Consider the following 21,380-nt stretch of genomic DNA (forward strand, 5'->3'; position numbering starts at 1 on the left):
TTTCTCTACAATCGCTTTAATCATCTAGATGATGAATGTATACCATTTACAGTAGCAACAAAACTCTAGTACATCTAAGAATGTATTTAACAAAAATGACTTCAGGCTTCTGTGATAAGATTTTAAAAATTCTATTAATGGATAAAGAATATCTGAATACACTGAGAGAAATTACATGTTCAGGGGTGGGAACAATTCAATAAATAAAATGTTAGATCTCTGCAAATTAATATAAAATTAAATGTAACCTTCAACAGAAATACATCTGGATCTTTTTAAGCAATTTGTTAGGCCCATGCTAACACATATGAAAGAAGAAAGATTCCTGGATAACTAACTAAACTCTGAAAAAGAAGAGCAGAGAACAAGGACTGACCACAGCAGATAGCACGTTAAAATCCCACCATATTTAAAACTGCATGATACTTGGGGAATACCAGACAAGTAATCCAATGGAATATAATAGATTCCACAAAAATATATGCAAATCTAATATATAAGAAGTATAGCATCTGAATCAATAGGGAAAGAAATAATTTTGAGTAAAATTTACTGGGAATATGGGTTCCCAGTATGAAGAAAATTCTAACTACACCACATAGAAAAGTGGACTCCAGATAGATTATAGATTTAATTGTCTACATAGAAGAATGTCCTTCAATACAAGAATTCTAAATAAAACCCCCAAAGTACAAACCATAAGGCAAAATGTCTAAGGATAAAAATCATAAAAGTTAAGAATTTCTTTTCAATGAGTGATTCAATGAGCAAATTTTTTTTAAATGACAGATTAGAAAAGATATTCACCATATGCAAAACAAACAGGAGTAACATTTAGGATATAGAAGAAATGTCTAGAAATCAACAAGCCAAGAACCCCTAATAGAAAAATAGACAAATTATGTCAATAGGCAGTTCACAAAAGCTGAATCCCAAAAAGTTAATAGCATATGATCAGATATTTAAACTCATTAGTAATTAGAGAAATGCAAATTTAAAAAATAAGGAAGTATTAGTTTGCACCCATCGGATTGGAAAAGAAGTAGAAACTTTTATAATGCCAAATACTGGAGTTTAAAGTGATATTAAATATGTGTATACTCTATAATCCAGCTTTCCATTCTTGAATATCTAGCCTTGAGAAATTCTCACACCAGTCAAAAGGGGTACTTATGAGGGTTATTTGTGGTAGTGAGAGCTTAGAGTCAGTCTTGTTAACTATAATTAGCAAATGGAGATAAGTTTTAGTAGATGCCCATCATGGAATATTGGGTAGGTGTTAGAAGCAATGGACTAAATATACCACATATATAGATCTTCAAATATATCCCTGAGTAAATAAGTAAGAAAAAGAATAAGTTCTATAGCACAATTATACATACATCAATTAAAGTAGATTCATGTAAAAGTTCAATGAAAATTTTATGATAATATATAAAAATAACACATCAAGTATATTATAATGGCTCCCTATGGAAGGTAAAAAAATGGACCTGAGGAATGGGGATAAAATAGGAATACAAACATTCATGCATACTACCATGCATTCACACCTGCATGCATACATACATACATAGGCATATGAAAATAGACATCCATACCTGCACAAAACAAGAAAGAAGCTACATGGACAATAGTCATACTGTGCTATGAAATGAGGAGTTAATAAACACAATGCCCTATATCTGAGTGTAAAAATTAACAAGTCATCCAAATCCAAAATAACATAATGATATCAAAAAAGGAAAAGAGCAATCTAAAATGTTTCACATTCACTCTACACTCAGATAAAATTTACTTTTGATCAATTTTTGAATGATCAACATAAAATATTGACATCTGCCTTTAATCTAGATAACTTGCCAAACCATCTTACAGTTTCTTGGCAGACTGATAGTCATAATAATGCAGATTTCTTTTTATTTTAAGATAAAGATATTCTGGAATTCAAAGCATTGGAAGAATATTTACATCATGGGCAAATTTTTACAAGACTTATTCTTAAACATTCTACATGTCATTAACACATCAAGAACCATTAATCTAGGGGCCAGCTCCGTGGCTGAGTGGGTAAGTTCATGCGCTCCGCTGTGGTGGCCCAGGGTTCGGATCCTGGGCGCGGACATGGCACCGCTCGTCAGGCCACATTCAGGCGGTGTCCCACATCCCACAACTAGAAGGACCTGCAACTAAGATACACAACTGTGTGCAGGGGGGGTTTGGGGAGATAAAGCAGAAAAAAAAAAAAAAAGACTGGCAACAGTTGTTAGCCCAGGTGCCAATCTTTAAAAAAAAAAAATGAGCCATTCATCTAATTTTTGGCTACATTTTATGTATGACCATGGAGCTGCATCATAATGTGTGTGATTTTGTGTGTGTGTAGGGTAGGCTTCCTTCAACGTCATATTCAGTCATTTTATTTATTAATATCTTTTATCATGTGAGAACAACATCTACTTAAATGTAAAGAGATACATTTATGTGTATTCGGATATACTATGGGATAAATAACATATTTCCTTTAGTAATTATATAACAGGAGATAAAAACTATATATATACCTGCTCTCAGTGAGTTCTTCTCCTTGGTGTTCATTTCACTAGCTGGTTCTTCTAATTCAGGTTCAAACCTAAGGCCGTATCCTTAGTGAACCCTTCTATCATCACCAAATCCAAAATGAAACCTTCATCATCCCAATCTTAACTGGTTTTCTTGATAGCATGTGTTATTTGAAAACTCCTTTTTCTTTTCTCTCTATCCCTTTTAATTTTTTGTTTTGCTTTCTTGCTTATTGTCTCTAGAATGTAAGCTCTATAGGAACCTTACCTGTTTTGTTTTTTGCTATATCCTCAGCTCCTAAAATACTTAGTACGTGGCAAGCATTCAAAAAACATTTGTTGAATGAATGGTGGAACAGTGAAGGAACAACTAAATGAATTAGATTTATAACGAAAAGAGAGAGTCCTCTGCCTGACTCCTCTAGTCCTAAATCCCAGCAACAACAATCTGGGGCATTTCTGTTTTTAATTTTTCCAATATTCATTTTTATATCGTTCGGTATCATGCTCACACTGATATGTATTGATCAAACTTTTACATTGCCCATTTTCTCCTGAGATGGATAAAGATTTGATCATTTATATTCCATTGTACCTTCACTCTCTGAAGCCCACCTTTAACTAGTCAAATTCAATTACAATTATCACCTCCATCACCAGTGAGCTTTGCAATTTTAAAAACAATTCTTAAACCTTAATATTTTTTCCCATCAGCTACGGACAAACTCTTTGATTTTGTCTTCCAAGCCATCATCTGTCCATTTCCTTTGAATTGACGTGGTCGATAATACTGTATTTTACCATTTAACCATAGGTTGATTCTAAGAATAAAAACAATAAACAGTGTTTACATTTTTATGATGATATGTTATTTCCCACAGATCCAAGCCAAGTACTAACATTACAACCTTTTCTACAATTTCAATGTCACACAATGTCAAGTCGGAAAGTAATCATACGTTTTTTAACCCTCCAACTAATGTCTTGAATACTTCGTCACGTATTCAATCACTTTGCATATGGTGGTAGTTCCTTTTCTTTGCTGAATACTTTCCACGTAGAGATGTCCACTTTCCACTGCTGGTCTGAACTGGATTCTCCTAGTTCTACTATCTTACTGGGGTGGGAACCAACTACACTCACAGTCCACCTAGTGTGTTTGTGGATCCCATGACTGTCCTCTTTCTTGATTTATTTCTTCTTTTCCAAGAGTTTATTCTCAGTTAAATAATGAAAGAAATGTCAATGGGAGGAATTTATTTTGGTTTATTTTAGTTTGGTTTTAGTTTTTCCATGTCTGAAATGCCATTTGCTCCCTCACATTTGACGGTAGTTTGTGTGGATATAAACCTCTAATTAAATTTTTCTCTCCTCAGAATTAAGAAAGCTTATTACAGTGCCCTCTGTTATCCTGACACAGATAATGACAAGTCAGACATCAGTGCGATTCTTGATCCTTTGTAAGACATCTGTTTTTCTTTCTGGAAGCTTTTTGGAACTTTTTACTTCTTCTCTGGGGGAATTCATCTGCTCTTTCTCATTCATAATCCCCACCCACCCTTATGTTCTCTGATCTCTCTACTGGTCACGTATAGAACCTCCTAATTTTTCTACCCTGCTACAGTGTTATTTTGCAAAGCCACTTTTAATTTTCAGTGATCTTGGTTTTAATTTTCCTTCCCATAGCATCATGAGATGCTATTATTAAGAATACAATAGTTTCTTGAATCTAAGGATATATTTTCATGCTTTCTTTTTAATTGCTCTTCTGTTTCCTGAATGAAATCTTTCTTTGGTGCCCATTTTTTTCCTGCTAATTTATGTTTATCTTTCTCATTCATATTCTTTGCTTTCTGTAAATATCTAGAGATCCTTCATGGTATTTCTATCTTTAAGATATCTGCTTTTCCAAGTTCTAAGTCGCTGAGTGGGGCTTGCTTTAGGGTGACTGAATGAAAAGCCAGTCATGTCCCAAGCTGAGCTCTTTGTTCTGGAGTGCCACTGATCATGCCAGCTGCCAGTTATAGTTTGGGATTGCTTTAGGAATTACTGTTTGAAACATGTGGTCATTCTTAACTGTCATGACATTTGCTGACCTAGCTAAGCAATCATTTAAAAAAATTCTCTCCTTATTTTTACTTTCTATCTACTAAACTCACAATAGAAAATCATTACATAAATTTTGTGTCCACACTGAATATTAGAGTTGAGCCCGTTGTTCTGTGCTACTCTTATAGGAAGAGTGCAGCAAAACAAAACACGGAGGCAAAGGTTTAATTTCACATTAGTAGAGTGTTAAACTGGGATATGTGTCATACATCAGCACATTGTATAACAGCAAATACAGTTTTGCCAAATTGTCCTTCAAAACTTAGGATCAAGGGCCGGCCCTGTCGCCAAGTGGTTAAGTTCACGTGCTCCACTGCGGCAGCCCAGGGTTTGGATCCTGGACGCGTACATGGCACCGCTCGTCAGGCCACGTTGAGGCAGCGTCCCATATGCCACAACCAGAAGGACCTTCAACTAAGATATACAACTATGTACCAGGGGGGGATTTGGGAAGATAAAGCAGAAAAAAAAAAGCAACTTAAGATCATTTTAAACTTACAACAGTGGATGAAAGTACCTACATTCCATACTCCATTCAACATTGTGTGTATCAAACTTTTAACCTTTACGTTATCTCAAACATATTTTATGTGCTTCTAAGTCACTTTTATTCTTTAATTTCTTCAACAAATGATTGCTTCCTTTTTCCATTTTTGTCCCATTCTTTGGATTTCTTGTTGATTTGTAAGAGCTTTTTTCATATTAGATAAATTGTGATTGTATTGCAAATATTTTTTCTTGTTTTATAATTTGTCTCCTGATTTTTTTTATATTCTTGCACATTCAGTATTCTGAGATTGACCTCTGGGAAAATCTCTCTTTCTCAGGCCTGAAGTGATATTTGTAGTACTCAGAATGTTTCCTTGTCTCTGTCAGAGTTGTGCTGTATTTCACAGGCATTTGCTATAGTTTAAATTTGGAGGTAATAGTAATTTACTTATTTCATTAAATTGGGATTTTTTTTGGTCTGTTCCTTCTTTCTGTCAATTTTTTTCTTTTGGTGTAATGGGAGGGGGGAAAGTAAAAAAAAAAGCTGAGAATAGTAGGAAAAGCAAAAGTTTGCATATTTTGTTTTTTCCACTGTCTCCTCCTATAGTAAAAAAAAAAAGAAAAAAGAAAAGTCTTTTTAGTTTTTTGCTTGTAATCACATTAAACATGTTTTTTAATCTAGAAGAAAAATAAGGTTATCATAGTGTATCCTCCTCTCTAGGAACAAGGTATATCTTTACATTTATTCAAGGCTTTCTCTTGATTTCTCAGTAGAATTTTAAAATATGCATCTCCCTGTCTCATGCCCTTGTATGCCTTCAACAACACTGATGCACCTTGGATTTGTATGCCCAGCCTTGTTTATTTCTCTGAATTCCAGGCTCATATCCAACTGTACAGCATCTTTATTTGTTTAACAAGTAGACATCTCAAACTTCCCAAACACAATAATCCACCCCGCCCAAAGCTGCTTCTCCTCTCACCTCCCCAACTCCATAATAGCCACCGCTCTGAACTCTGTTGCTTCGGCCATAAATCTTGGACTCGTGGTTGATTCTTCTCTTTCTCTCAGACCCAATGTCAATTTAATCAGAAAATCGTGTACCCTTTATCTTTAACATATATCCTGAAGCCTCTTTATTTCACCATTTCCACTCTGGACCAAACTCCTTTTTCACCTGGACTATTGGAAGACACTCCACACTGCTCTCCTGGCTACATCCTTGCCACCCTGTAGTCTATGAGCCACAGAGACGCTAACATCCTTGCCGCCCTGTGGTCCGTGAGCTGCAGAGACACTAGAATAAGTTAGTTAAAACTCAAGGCAGATTACGTCACTCGTCTTGACTTTCTGATGACTCTCATTTCACTTAGACTAAAATTCAAAATAACAATGACCCCCTCCAGGTCTTCGCACTTGCTGTTTCCTCCATCTAGAACACCTTTCCTCAATACCTGCGTAGCCTGCTCCCTCCTTCCTTCAGGTCTCTACTCAATTATCTTCACATCAGGGAGGTCTTTGATGATCCCACATGAAATCTCCGTCCAACCATCATTATCCAGACTCTTCACTTTGCTTTTTTCCTTCAAAGCATTTATCACTCCTGACACAATTAATAGTCATTTACTGTTTATCATCTATCTCCTTTGATGAAATTATAGATTCTGTGATAGCAGGGACTTTTTTGTTTGTTTACTGCTCTATCCCCAGAACCTATAACAATATCCATGGATCCTCAATAAATATTTGTTGAATAAACATTTCCTAATATAGCTTATTACATCTTTCCTATAAATATATTCTTGGATTTGTTTTTAAGTTTTGTTTTTATGATAAAAGGATATTTTCTTCCTTTTTTTATAATTTGTGATCACATTATATTTACATTGTGCATTGTAATTCAAAGCTTTTTATTTTTTTATTTTTATTTTTTGCTGAGGAAGATTAGCCCTGAGCTAACATCTGCGCCAATCTTCCTCTATTTTGGATGTGAGTTGCTGCCACAGTACAGCTGATGAGTGGTGTAGGTCTGCACCCAGGATCTGAACCCGCAAACACAGGCCACCGAAGTGGAGCATGCCAAACTTAACCACTACACTACAGAGCCAGCCCCTGAAAGCTATTTTTATACTACCTATGTAGCTAGTCAAATGATTGAATTATTTTGTTCCTAACATTTTAGGTGAATCTCTTAGATATCCTGGAATACAATCATATCACAGCCTCTTGCTTCTCAGTTTCACTGTTCCTTGTTTCTTCTCAACACAAATTTCTTCTCCTGACTTATTGTTATGAGTAATTTGATTTCACCAGTCAGCTAGTTAAATCAAAATAACATTCAAATTTAGATGGCTAATAGTTTGACTGTATTTATCAGTAAATTCAATGATATAATTGATCAAGTTGTACATGTAAAATGCACTGGCGAAATATCAAATATTGATAAATTATGTAGCAGCAAGATTCATAAAAACTATATTGAAAACCCTAACTATAAACCCTGCTTTTATTAGGACTACTTGAGTGATACTGGTAAATTAAACACATCTAGACGAAGAAGCTAGACCCACCGATGGTTATTTTTTCTTGCAGACCTCATCATGATCTGCTTTTCACAGAGCAGATTTGTGAACTGAATCAGTATCTCTTACTACAGACATCAGTTTAGTCTTTTTATATCTTGAGAATGGGATTAATATAATTTTTTCATTCCATAAAGATGGTGCAAAGAAAAGCCCTGTACAGTCATTTCCAACAACTAACTTTATAATTATAGAGCAGAGGAAGAGGAAATATACAGGCCATCTTTGTATCCCTCTTTGCAGAAGGAGAAACTGAAGCCCAGAGAGCAACACTGACTTAGTCAACTATCAGGAAACAGAGAAGGAGTTAGAACTCTGCTGGGCTGTCTCTGAATCCAAGAGTTCACGTATCTCACTCAAGAGCATACATTTTTGGTCAAACATCTGTGGGGCATTTTCGCTTGTAAGTCTTATGGAAAACTCAACTTGAACATGTCCAAAACTGAAGTCAACATCTTCCCCGAAAATGAGGTTTTCCTCTTTTAATTCATAATTCCTTCAATGACATCATCGTTCTCTTGATCATACCATATACCTGGGAATTGTCCCACACCTCTCTCTCTCCCCGCACCCCATAGCCAATCAGCCAATATATTGGATTAATATTTTTTTAAAAAGCAACCTTATTATGATACAGTTGACATACAATGTTACAATGTGACATTCCCTTTATTTATTTATTTTTTGCTGAAGAAGATTAGTCCTGAGCTAACAACTATGCCAATCTTCCTCCACTTTATACATGGGTTGTCACCACAGCATAGCTGACAAGCGGCATAGATCAGTGCCCAGGAACCCACAAACCTGGGCCACCAAAGTGGAGTGTGCCAAGCTTACCCACTCGGCCATAGGGCCAGCCCTGGATTAATATTTTTTAACTTCATTCTAATTGATTTCCACCTATCTGTGACCCTTTATCAGTCTCAATTATCTGGCAAGAATCATAACTCTATAGCGTGTTATTGAAAGTTCTCTCTCATATGGCTCCTACCTCTCTAGCATCTTTTCAGACTCGCCAGGTTTTACCTCCGTTCCTACGCACCCTGCCAGTTCTTGCAGGCTTGTACCTTCTCTTATGCTGCTTGGAATGCCCTGCCCGTCCCCTCCCAATCTCTCCATCCCGTCAGGAATAGCCACAAAACAACTCAATTATTGACTCAAATTAATTATTATTGTTGACTACTAGACTAATATTCCCTAACGGGTAAGAATTAAATATTGCTCTTTTTACATATCCCAGCACCTTGGACAATGTCTGACACATATATATATTTAAAGATTTAATTAATTGACTAATCACTTTGACATACAGAACACTAAAAAGCCAGGAAAGAATATACTTGCAAGTTTCCAAATTTCCAACATGGTTAAGCAAACATAATAAGACATTACAACCAGAAGAAAATCACCATGTTCTTAAAAAAATGTAGTTTTACGGCTGTTTGTAAATTTCTCAAATGAAAATATGTTTGTGGTCCAAATTGATGGCATAAGTAAACCTTTTTTCTATTTTATTGAGTATCTAAGCATTTAATGTTTAAAATCAGGAAATATGGAGTGATAAAATCATGCAAACACCAACATAAATAAACATAATTTGAAAGGAAAAAGGCAGAGTAGTTTCTGGTGACTGCGGTGAAGCCAAGAGAGACCAAGCCAGAAAACAATGGGATTTTCCTGCTCCCAGGAAGTTTGATGATTTGTGAGACTTATTAGGTAACTAATTCTCCTTAAATTAGTTCACATGATGAATCTAATGTGATCGCTTGGTTCTGGTGTATAAAAGGACCAAGAGGGAAAATAAAGAATAATCGCATTCATTATTTATGGTGAATAATGAATTATTCTATTTGCTTTATTATTCATGAATCATGAGAATAGAAGGAAAAAAGAGCTAGATAAGAACAGGTAAAATGATTCAACTTCTCCACTTCCAAAAAATCTTATTTAATGTTCACTTTTTAACTGCAAGCTTTCCTGCACTGTTATTTAATGTTGACTTTTTTGCAACTTCATTTTTGTCAAGTTTGATCGTTTCATTCTCTTCTGACTTCAAAAGCATACCAAAATAACCTCGCCAGTGCCATGCTCACACTTGGAGAGGAGAAAAAACGATTGGAAAGTTTGAGTGGGATCGGTGTTAAAAAGATTCTAATAAAAATGTCTGTTTTCAGGTAGCTATTTGCCTGATACTGACTTTTTTTAATTCTTATTCTGTGTATTTACAGTCTTTGCTCTATAAAGTTTTTCTTTCTTTCTTCCTCCCCAGGTTCCCGAACAATGAGCCTTGTGCTGATTAGCAACTGGAGCAGAAACACAGCCCTGAGATGTGACGCAGAAAGGTCAGTCTTGAATTTCTTTGAAATATTTTGTTAAATCAGTAACAGCAAAGGTCAGTTGGGCTCTGAATGGAGTTTTTGCATTTATTTTTCTGCCAGCCTCAAGACAGTTCATGTTTGCAGAATTCTATATTTGAAATGGTCTGATTTCAATGTTAAGAATCGTGTGTGTTCAACACATAGGCACAGAAGATAAGAGATTTCTGAGTAGTCAGTAAATACCAATGTTATTTAGTATATGGTGGTAAAATCAGTGAGGAAATAGACGATGGTTATATCCTCTAACATTTTAATATACATATTTGTGAAATTATGTGATACCAAAAATTTGGACAAAAGGAACTCACAATAAAGAACACAGTTTATTGATATAAACATTAAAAAGTACTCAGTGACCATTTAGCCTAATTCTTTTACTTTATTTATAAAATAATCTATCCATTGATGTTAAGTAACTCTATTTATGCCACTTTCTCATACTCTACAAAAGCAGCAGTATTCTATTAAGTACATTAGCAGTAAACCTCTTCATTCTCTAAGAGGCCATTCCCTGACCACATTTATTATTTACAATAGAATGCTACAGAAAGTCTCTTTTGCCTCAGGGTGTTTAAGCCATCTTCTTTTCCTTATGTTATTTAAAAGTCCTGCTTACTTCGAAAGAAACTTCTACTGTGGCCAAGATGGAATAGCAGTGTTTACCTTCCCTCATAAAAACAAAACAGAGAGCAAGGGAGAGAGACACAAATAGAGAGACAGAGAGAGAGAAACATACAAACCAACGGTTTTCAAGAGACTGAACATTAGGCAACAAAAGACAGCAAACCCTGAGAGATGGGAAACAAAGGGAGTGAGTCCTATGGAAAATTAAATCCAAGGTTAAAATGAAAAGGTTAAATATATCATGGTCAGGTGTGGTTTACCCCAGGCATACAAGGTTAGTTTATCATCTCATATCAATTAATGTAATTCACGATATTTAAAAACTCAAAAGGAAAGATCATATGATCATCTCATTAGATTCAAAAACAACATTTGACAAAACCCAACACTATTTTATGCTAAAACCTCTCAGCAAAATAGGAATTTAAAAAATTGAGAAAGGGCATTAACATGATAAAGAACATCTATAAAAATCCTTCTGCTAAATCATACTTAATGATCAAAGACTTACTGCTTTCTCCCCTAAGGTAGGAAAGAATTCAAGGATTTCATCTTGTGACTTTTATTCATCATTATACTGATACTTCTAGCCAGTGCAATTGGGCAAGAAAATAAAATTGGAAGAATAGGAAAAGAGGAAATCAAATTATTTTATTAGAAGAAAGTAGGATTTCTTAAGAGAAAATCTGATGAAATTTTTTTAAGCAACTAGAACTAATAAGTGATTATAGCAAAAATTAATTGTATTTATATGCTACCAATAAATAATTAGAAACTAAAAATTTTAAATCCCATTTGTAATAACATAAAAATATGAAATACTTAGAGGTCTGACAAAAAATGTGCAAAACAAATATAATGAAACTTACAAAATAGGGTTGAGAGAAATTAAAGACCTAAAAATGGAGAAATACATTTTGTTCGTAGGTCAGAAGATTCAATATTGTTAACATTCTTGATAATCCTGACAAAATGAATGTAATGAAACAGTTATAAATTTAAAAATCTGCGTGCTGTATACAAACTACTTATGAATGCAATAAAATAAGGTTTAAATAATTGGAGAGTCATACTATGTGCCCGGGTGGACACTCAACATAGTAAAAATGTAAATTCTCCCCAAAACAATCTATAGATTAAATGCAATGCCTGTCAAAATCCCAGCAGGTTTATTGTAGGCTATAAATTGTCAAGTTATTTATCACTTTCATATGGAAATACAAAGGATCTAAAATAGCCAGAACAACTTTGAAAAAGACGAGCTATGTTGGAGGACTAACACTATCTGATTTCAAAGCTTATTATAAAACTAAAATAATTGAGATAGTGTGGTGGTGAAGTCAATAAACAAATAGATAATACAACAGAATAAAAGATCCAGAAATAGATGCATATATATACACAAGCAACTGATTTCTGATGAAGATACAAAGACAATTCATTGGAGAGAATACAGAATCTTCAACAAATATTTCTGGAACAATTAGAATTTTAATCCATGCTGTTAAGTACAAACAAAAATAAATGCAAAAGGGATCACATAACTAAATGTAAATCCTAAAACTATAAAACTTTTATAAGAAAACAGAGAAAATTTTATGACTTTGAATTAGACAGAAATTTCTTACATATGCTGTTTCATAAAAGAAAACAATGATAAACTGGATTTCATTAAAATTTAAAACTTTCTCTCTCCAAATATACGATTTGGAAAATGAAAAGACAAGCCATCAACTGGTTAAATATATTTGCCAAGCATATATCTGATGAATGACTTTTATACAAATGATATACAGAACACTAAAAATTCAATGAGACAAGCCAATAAAAATATGGGCAAAAATTTCAGACAATACTTGAACAAATAAGATGTGCAGATGTCAAAGAAACATGAAAATTTGGTCATCATTAGTCACTTGGAAAAGGCAAATTAAAAGCATCATGAATGGGATATTACTTAGCAGTAAAAAATAACAAATTATTAATATGCACAAAACTTAAATGAATCTCAAAGACATGCTGAGTAAAAGCCAATCTCTAAGGGTTATATCCTATATAATTCTACTTTTTTGATAATCTCCGAAACACAAAACTTTACTGAAAGAAAATGATCCATGACTGCCAGGGGTTTTGAGTAAGAGGAGGTTGTCACTACAAAGGGAAAGCAAGAGGGAGCTTTTTAGAGTGATAGAACTATTCTGTATCCTGATTGTGATGGTGCTTACATGATTTTATACATGCGTTCAAGGTGATAAAACTGTACACAAAATTTTTTAAAAGTCAATTTTATTGTCTGACAATTTTTTAAAACATTTAACATAGTTAAAAAAAAAAAAAACAACCATGAGATACCACTGCACATCTACTAGAATAGTTAGTTAAAAAGGCTGACTATACCAAGTGTTGGTGAAGATGTGAAAGAACTGGAATCCTCACACACTGCTAACAGGAACGTAAACTGGTACAGTGACTCTAGAAAACACTTCGGCAATTTCTTAAAAACTTAGCTATTCTAATCCTAGGTACTCAACCATGAGAAGAGAAACACATGTTTGTGAAAATTATGTGTAAGCAAGTATTCATATCAGTTTTATATGTAGTTGCTAAAAATGGAAATAACCTAAATGCCATCAGCAGGTAAATGGAGAAACAAATTTTGGTACATCCATTCAATGAAACACTACTCAGCAATAAAGAGGAATGAACTATTGATATATGCAACAACATGGAAGAATCTTATAATACCATGTTGAGTGAAAGATGTCAGACAGAAAAAGCAGTTCAAAATGTATGATTCTATTTATATAAAGTTCTAGAAAATGCAAACCAAAGTATAATGACACAGAGCATTATCAGAAAGCAGTGATTCCCTGGGGATGGAGAGGGGATGCAGGAGGTGGAATGACAGGAAGTTTTAAAAAGTGTCGTGAGGAAACCTTTGGGAGCAATATATGTGTTCTTTATCTTGATTATGCTGTTGGTTTTACACATGTATACATATGTCATAACATCAAATTGTACTCTTCCAGTATATGCAGTTGTCAATTATACCTCAACAAATATTTTGAAAATACTTTTACATCAATAGGGAAGTAGGTAATCTCTTATCTGCACTCAAAGCGAACAACAACATATATTTCAGAGAATTAAGTATATCTATGCATCCTCTTTCTTTAAGCTTTTAGGTAGTTCTGTTACCTAACCAAAGTGGGTTCCCTCCTGGTGAGTTAAATCAGACTCTCCACAAGAAGTCCATTGTCTCCCAAAGTAATGGATATTTGAGGCAAATAGGAGACCATAAGGAATCATTCCAAAGTCATGGTCTCCTCAAACAAAGGGAAGAGGGGACATTTATTTTGGATGGGGAATGAATATTCGAAAGAGAGAGGAGGGTATTCACTTGCACAGTCTCAGTTGGAAAACATGCTTCCACATACACTGCAGGTTATGGTGATAAGGCCTAAGCTCCTCCTGGAGAGATCTTAGCATTAAAAGTAAGGCAAAGGTCATAGGCATAGCTCATGTGGTGAGGCTTGGTGTGGTTCAGCATGGTTGGTGATGGCATCTCCTTAACATAACAAAAGGGAAAAAAATATTGGAAAAACAGTTAAATGCTTCCAAAGGCATCCTTGAGTTCCTCAGGGCAACTGGTCCATGACAGATCAAGTTCTAGCTTTTATAGCATTGTATTATCTGTTATGAATATAAAAATATAAGTAACTAAAAACTTGAAATATGTTAGGTATAAAGTCAAATGACAATCATATTCCATTGTTTTACAGCTTCATTGAGGTATAATTGACATATAATAAGCTCCACATATTTCAGGTGTGCAACTTGATAAACTGTGAACATATTTTTGCTTATATGATCTCATTTGATTGTCAGAACAACCATAGAACATTTTCTATTATTTTCCCTTCACTGGTAAGCAAACTGGGATTAGTGGGGTTCAGTAACTTCCTTGGGGTCATAGGTGATAAGCAGTAGACCCCAGATTTTGCATCTGATGATTGTGTTTTCCCATGCAGTTGAAATCTCCATGGTTCTTTGTACTCAGAGTAATTTTGAATTATTTTCGGCAGTTTTAATACTATGTTATGAAATTCTGTTTCTAATTTAAGTCTTAAGGAAAATGTTGATATTTTTTATTTCATACGCTACTGACTTAGGTTTAGGTTGCAAGATCCAACATGCCTTCTGTAGGCCCTGTTTCCGATGTCAATTCAGTTTTCATAGTCTTTTTAGAGTTCTTTGGATGTGTCCCTGTGGTGCAGCCTACTGGTTAATTGGCACACAAGTGGTGGTCTATCCCTTAGTTTAGTTCTCAGTACGTTTTTTAGGCTAATTAGGATCAGATGCATACATGTATGGCTTCAGGTTGAGTCCTGAAGTTCATAAATAACTTTACAGGGTTACTTTCCTGAGCTTCTCCTTCTCTGTACCCTCCCCATCACTGTCTGGTTCCTTGGGATAGCCTTTTTCTCTCCTCCAGTCAGTAACCTGTGGTTATCCGCCTTTACTGCACATTTCCAAGATTTCTTGGGGGCTAGGACATGATAGAATGGAAAAGAGAGGGAGGAATAAAATGGGAGATTTCCACACTCTGCTTTTTAGGATTTCTCTTTCCAGTTCCCTAAGCCGGAGTTAGAGGGCTTCTCCTGGAACTCTCTCTGTCTATGCCACAGTGCTTACTTCTTAGTTTCAGCCTGTGTTCAAACTGGGGAATACTGGAGAAAAATAAAATGGTAAACTCACTGCTGATTGGATAGTACTTCAAATTCTGGTATTCTTCCCTGATCTGTTTACTAATATGGACTTCTCAGACTTGTTCAATAGTTGATAAGTCATTTTGCCCAGGTTGTATCATTGTTATCAATGGGTGAGAGAGGGTAAAGCATTTTACTCCCTCTTATCCGGAACTGGAAACTGACATTCCATTTTCATTGATCAGATGAGCATTTTGCTTGTTCATTAAGAGCATAAGGATATAGTATGAAATATGAGTTTTAAAGATGTTTATACCATTGTCATCCACCTCTATTTCTCTTATATTACTTCTATTATAACTAACAGAAAGCCTACCCTATGTCCTTTTCTTTCTCCTTCCACCATAACTTTTATATAAAACGTACTAATAGAGGTGTTATTTGCCCTTTTTCTATGTAAAGATTAATTAAACTAATGTTTGCTTGCTGGTCGTCTTACAATTCTGTTCTTCCCAGAAAGGTTATGATTACAAGGTAATCTTGGCCACTGGTTCTATTCTTCAATCTGAGCATGCATCAGATAAAGTGTATGTAAACTTGCAAAGTAACAATGCTTTCTCATAGGCTGTGTCTCCATGACTCCAGGTTACACGACTTGGACAAAATACGAAATTTTTGCAATTTAGCCTTGGAAATATGTTTTTTCAGTAAACCAAACATGAATTTTCATGATCATGGACAGATTGGTTTTAGATATCACTCTAAGATAAATGGAGTTTTCTTTTAAATATATTCAAATAAGGCGAAAAAAGGGTTGATACTTTGATTTTATTCTTGGCTGCAACAATAGCTGATGATAAAGGAGGGAAATTGCTGCACAGAAATTTAGTAATGTTTTACATATAATGACAGAATGAGTTTTGGCTAGTAGCACAAAGACCAGTCTGATAATTATCTGTATTTGTGATAAGTATTGACAATGTATAAAAGAAAATAAAAACAAAGGGAAAAAATTCCCAGAATTATGATGGAAAGAAAAAATAGGGAGTTTTCTAGATTACCCACGTGCTGCTCCTCCATACAAAAGTAATGAACGAATATTCAAATGAAGGGTGATTGGTTTGTTTTCGTTTTTGTTGGTTGTCTTTTTTAAGTAAGTCAATAAATAAATAAGTAAATATTTATAAACCTAACTAAAATGAGCATGGATCTTACTAAAATCGAGTTGTACCCTTAGAATGAACTAACTCAATTTTTAATTAAAATTTCAAATGTTTCTAATAAAAATTGAGGATAATTTCAATAGCATAAGTTTGCAGAGTATTATGGAACTAATCTAAGTAAAGAATGTGAAGATGCCAGTAGACCATTGAAGAATATTGCATTTTCAAGCCACAGATCTTTTTGGCCATGTGTTACTTTCAAGTGTATCATTCTTAGTGGAACGGATGGGTTTGCTAAATTGTCTTGAGTTTTTCGTACAGCAAGAATCATGGTTCTATGGGCCTTGGAGTCTTGTCCATTTCATCCCTACCCCCAAAATAATTTACATCAACAGCAAGAGTATGTCATTTTATCCTTTTCTTTATCTGTAAAAGTTGTCTTTGCATTCTCTTTCATAGTTCATTTCTAGAACAGAGATACTTCTTAGTTCCCCAAATTAAAAAACAAACACATAGGACTAGGTGTAATCACTGTCAGTTGTCTCAGTCACAAAAGAGAGAATGTGATCATCTTGACCCTAGAAAGCAGGGACCAAATTGGACTATGGGTGAGCCTTTTTTTGTCCACCCCTCTTAAGTAGCTGAGTGATCTTTATTATACAGACTTTTGAAACAAAAGAAACTATACTTGCTGCTGCTGAAAAAGCAATGAGGGAGTATCAGAATCTTTATGAATGTTATTACGAACAGAGCAACCTTTTAGACTGATTTCCATCTCTTGAATCTGAAATGTAAATTCACTGCCTTATAACGAATTACCTAAGGCCCACACAGTGAATAAAGGGGAGTTTTTCCCCTTATCTCTGGCCATCAATTCCTAAAATACAAAGTAAACTGAACTGAAATATAAACATGACTTAAATTGAATATTTTAAGATATAAAATGCATCAAATATATAAAATCTCCCTTTTCTTGCACTCTCCATCTCTTTTTAAAAATGCTTTAAGAAGTTAAGAAATCATAAATCTTCATGGTCATCCTTTAGGAAATTGATGTATCTCAATTTCATGTAAAAGTTGGGCTCTATTTTTCAAATATGATTAAAATGCTGAAAGAAGAAAAAATATTTCATCTTAAAATTTCATTGAATCAATCATCTTAAGAAGCTGGGATTTGATAAGCAAATTATATGGTTATTATATGACTACTAATAATTCCAAATGGATTTTAAACAGATTCTGCAGTTTATTTTAGGGAAATGGATGAGTGACTTTGGCCATAGAACCCTCTACTGATTGATTAAAATAAGAGAGAGAGAGAATCATGGGTTTTCTGCAAATAAATACACTGCTTGTGCTTTTATGGTTTTTTTGCTGTTTTCTGAGGAAGAATAAGTAAGGTAAATTAATCTTGAGAGTAGGGAAGACTTTGCAAAGATACACAAGTTCTTATATAATGTAAAATTATTTTCCCATTTATTAATTAGCTCTGTTCTTTGTCCAGCTCAATGTTAATGATAAAGTGAAGCAGTAAGAGAGAGTCACAGACCTCTTGGAAATCACAATACAACAGCTGGAAAAGAAAAAGTGCCTGATCGCTGGCAGCCTGATGAGTCCAAGTCTCCGCCACGCTTAGTTAAATGACCATAGAAAAAAGCTACCAGCCCTCAACTGGGATTTCTGGAGTTTTGGGACACGAAGGATATGTCAAAAAGAAAAAAGGTACAGAACTTCTGGTCAAAATAAAATGGGAAATTAGAGCTAAATTAAGCAGGGACCAATGGCACACTGTAGTCTTACAAATAAACATTATTTAGATCTATAAACTAATGAAAATTTATATATTATAGAAAGCTAACTTACTGTGGATGCTTGTGTTAACCTCAGTAATCCATGCCTTGAAAAGGTCTAGCCTTTTCACGTATGAAATCAAAGTCAGACGCTTGTTGGCAGGTTGGTACTAAATAGTCGTGAATTCTTCATTCAAATTAGCATACTTCCAAGTCTTCTAAAGTAAAGAAATTTCGACTAAAATTCCTTCTTCTTTGTCTCTTCCATTGTTGTTTGTTTCCACGTAAATCTGTGGAACTACTCTTTCTTCAATGCTATGGAAAGCAGTAGAAAGTAGAATATTTGAGAATAAAAATTATTTAAAAAGAAAACAATTTAACATGTATGTGGGTTCAGTGAAAGTGTTTGTGATCAAAGGGAATTTCAGTTACCTAAATGCTTTAGATTTCGAAAATCATACAACTGGAGTTCTATCCTGTGTCTTGCGTTTTCAAATGTTATTCAACTACTTGCTCTTTCTTGATTGCGTCTTGTATTGTATAACCTAAACCTACTACGGCTAGGTGCAGCCTGGATGTACTGCTCTACCAACTCAAGATGCAAATGCTTAAATTTTTGAGAAGTGTTTCAATTGTTGACTCAAGCTCTCACCTACCTTATTAACCAAAATGTCTCTAACATTCTCCTTTGATGGTCCCACAGTCCTGACTTTTTAAGAATCCTGAGGACTAAGGCGTGTTCTCACCGTGGGTTCAGCCTCCACGTCCGAGCTTAGAGAAGACAGGTCAGTACCAGCTGTAGTTGCTACTCAGTGGTTCACTCACTCTCCCACAAGTGATACTGTCCTTTCCTAAGTCTAGAATTCCTTGATCTAAATCTTGGCATGAATGAGTATACACCTCTATAAAAGCAAAACCACATTCTCTGGGTGCTAATTTTGGCCACAGGGCTCCATATTTGGACTCTAATCCTTATATGCTGCCACCTTGCAGCGTGGCCCCAGCGGCTTACTAATCAAGGCTGTTTTCAGATGATTCCCTTTCAAGACATCCACCACTATAGGTCAGGAGCATTTTCTTTTTCAACTTTTACATATTAAGGATCTGATTACTTCCTTCTCACTTGGAAGATGAGGCTTCCAAATAACTCTCTGAATGAAAGCAAACTCAGCACCTCTGGGAAAGATTGTGTTCATCACTCAGGGATTCCAAGGGGATTTTTTTTTAGCTTACTTCTTCCTGGCAAGAAAAAGAAAATAGTCTGACAGAGCATCCTACATCTTGAAGACCTTATTATAACTGCACTGATTGGAGATCTAATAATTCATTCACTTTCACTGTGAAATAACCCAAGCAAAATATGTTTACTGTGATTACTACAATGGAGCCACTAATCATTAAAGTGGCATTAAATATATTAATTTAACTACATTAAAATAAAATGAAGTTACATATGCATGTTATAATCTGAAATTAGATGCCTATTATTTTATTTCAGGTCCTGAATGACATTTACCATTCTATATTCTGCATGTTGACCTAGTATATTTTCACTTTGAATTTCACATGAATGAATCTGGGTCTTGATGTGATGTAATGTATTTTAAAAAATATTTTTAGAGTGTTTTCTATGTGCCTGGCATTTGAGAAACAATAAAATAATTCTCATTTAAGTGTTTTAGGTGCTAGGGTTACAGCGGGGAAGTAAATAGACAAAAATCCATGGCCTCGTTGAGCTTACATTATAGTCATTTATATTTTTTCCTGAATGGTGTTCTTTTAAAGTATAATCTGTGATCTCGTACGTGACCCTGAGTAACTCATAACTCCCTATCCATAAATGATGAGACTGTACTCATTGCTGTGTAGGAGTATTTCTTAGTATAAGTCATAAGTAGCTTTCCATGGGTAGAATTTGAGACTTGGTAACTAAAATTTTAGGACATCAGTTACAGAGGAACAACAGTACTGTTCAAAACCACTCATCCCCAATTATTTCACTAGTCATTTTGATGTGCCTCCACATCTGACAGGAGAAGACGGCTTCATCTTCTTCTGAGGAAAGCTGAAGAGATTCAAATAAGGAAATGCCACCAAGTAGGTGACTGATGGTCTCAAATACACAGTGAATACCATTTACCACCATTTTGAAACATTCTCATTAAGGAATGATAAAATCTCATATAAATGTTTACATTTTCCACAGCAAGTATCTTTTAGAAGTTTTCTAAAAATGTTTAATAGATAAATATACTCGTGAATGAATGAGGTGAAAGGAATCATGAGTTTCAAAAGTGCATATTTCAGTGCAAGCGACTCATCCCCTCTTCCTTGGTCCACTGAGAAATAGTAATATAATTCTTGTTTAAAGGAAGCTCAACCAGTTCCATCTTATTCCTTAGTTGTTTGTTAGGGATCTATCTTCGGCCTTCTGACTAAATATAAATGCAGAATAAGGAATTTATTCTAACAAGTTCTCAAACACATTTTGCTAGAGCTGTGATTCTTATAACAACATTAAAATCTGAGAAAATGAAACTTGAGTCTGTGGCCTTTCAATATTATTTATTTCCAGAATGATGCCTATTTATATTTGAAAGGTTTTGTATAAGAGAGAAATCAACATATTCATATAATCTTCAGAAAGGATAGCTGGGGTCAAAGTTAGGGAGCTTTAAGGATTACTGTGAGAAAAATTATCTGGAACTTGAAAATAAGAAAAGATTACTGGTTATTCTCTCAGTGCTTGGCTCGTACTTTGAATAACTATTTTACAACTCCATCAGAGCAGAGGTTAATTTGGAAATTTTTATCTAGTAGACATGCAAATAATTTCTTTATGGTGGAACAGATAAACCCTCAAATTACAGTTTATTGTAACCAGTTTTCTATCAAACTCAGCTACCCTATTTTAACATTACTTTACTAATCTGCCTATAAATATCTAGCTTCTCAAAGGCTCTTTAGTCTCATTTTA

At 34.6% G+C, this 21,380-nt stretch overlaps 1 long non-coding RNA gene across 1 annotated transcript in view; it reads right to left on the reverse strand.

The window, feature by feature from the left end:
• LOC139084507 (uncharacterized) overlaps positions 1–21,380 on the reverse strand; it is a 63,942-nt gene that overhangs the window by 39,131 nt on the left and 3,431 nt on the right. The window contains exon 2 of the long non-coding RNA XR_011541942.1: positions 18,477–18,718. This is a non-coding gene — a long non-coding RNA (uncharacterized lncRNA). The remainder of the gene's footprint in view (positions 1–18,476; positions 18,719–21,380) is intronic.

The sequence above is a fragment of the Equus przewalskii genome, chromosome 7 (assembly GCF_037783145.1).
Source record: "Equus przewalskii isolate Varuska chromosome 7, EquPr2, whole genome shotgun sequence".
Taxonomy (NCBI): domain Eukaryota; kingdom Metazoa; phylum Chordata; class Mammalia; order Perissodactyla; family Equidae; genus Equus; species Equus przewalskii.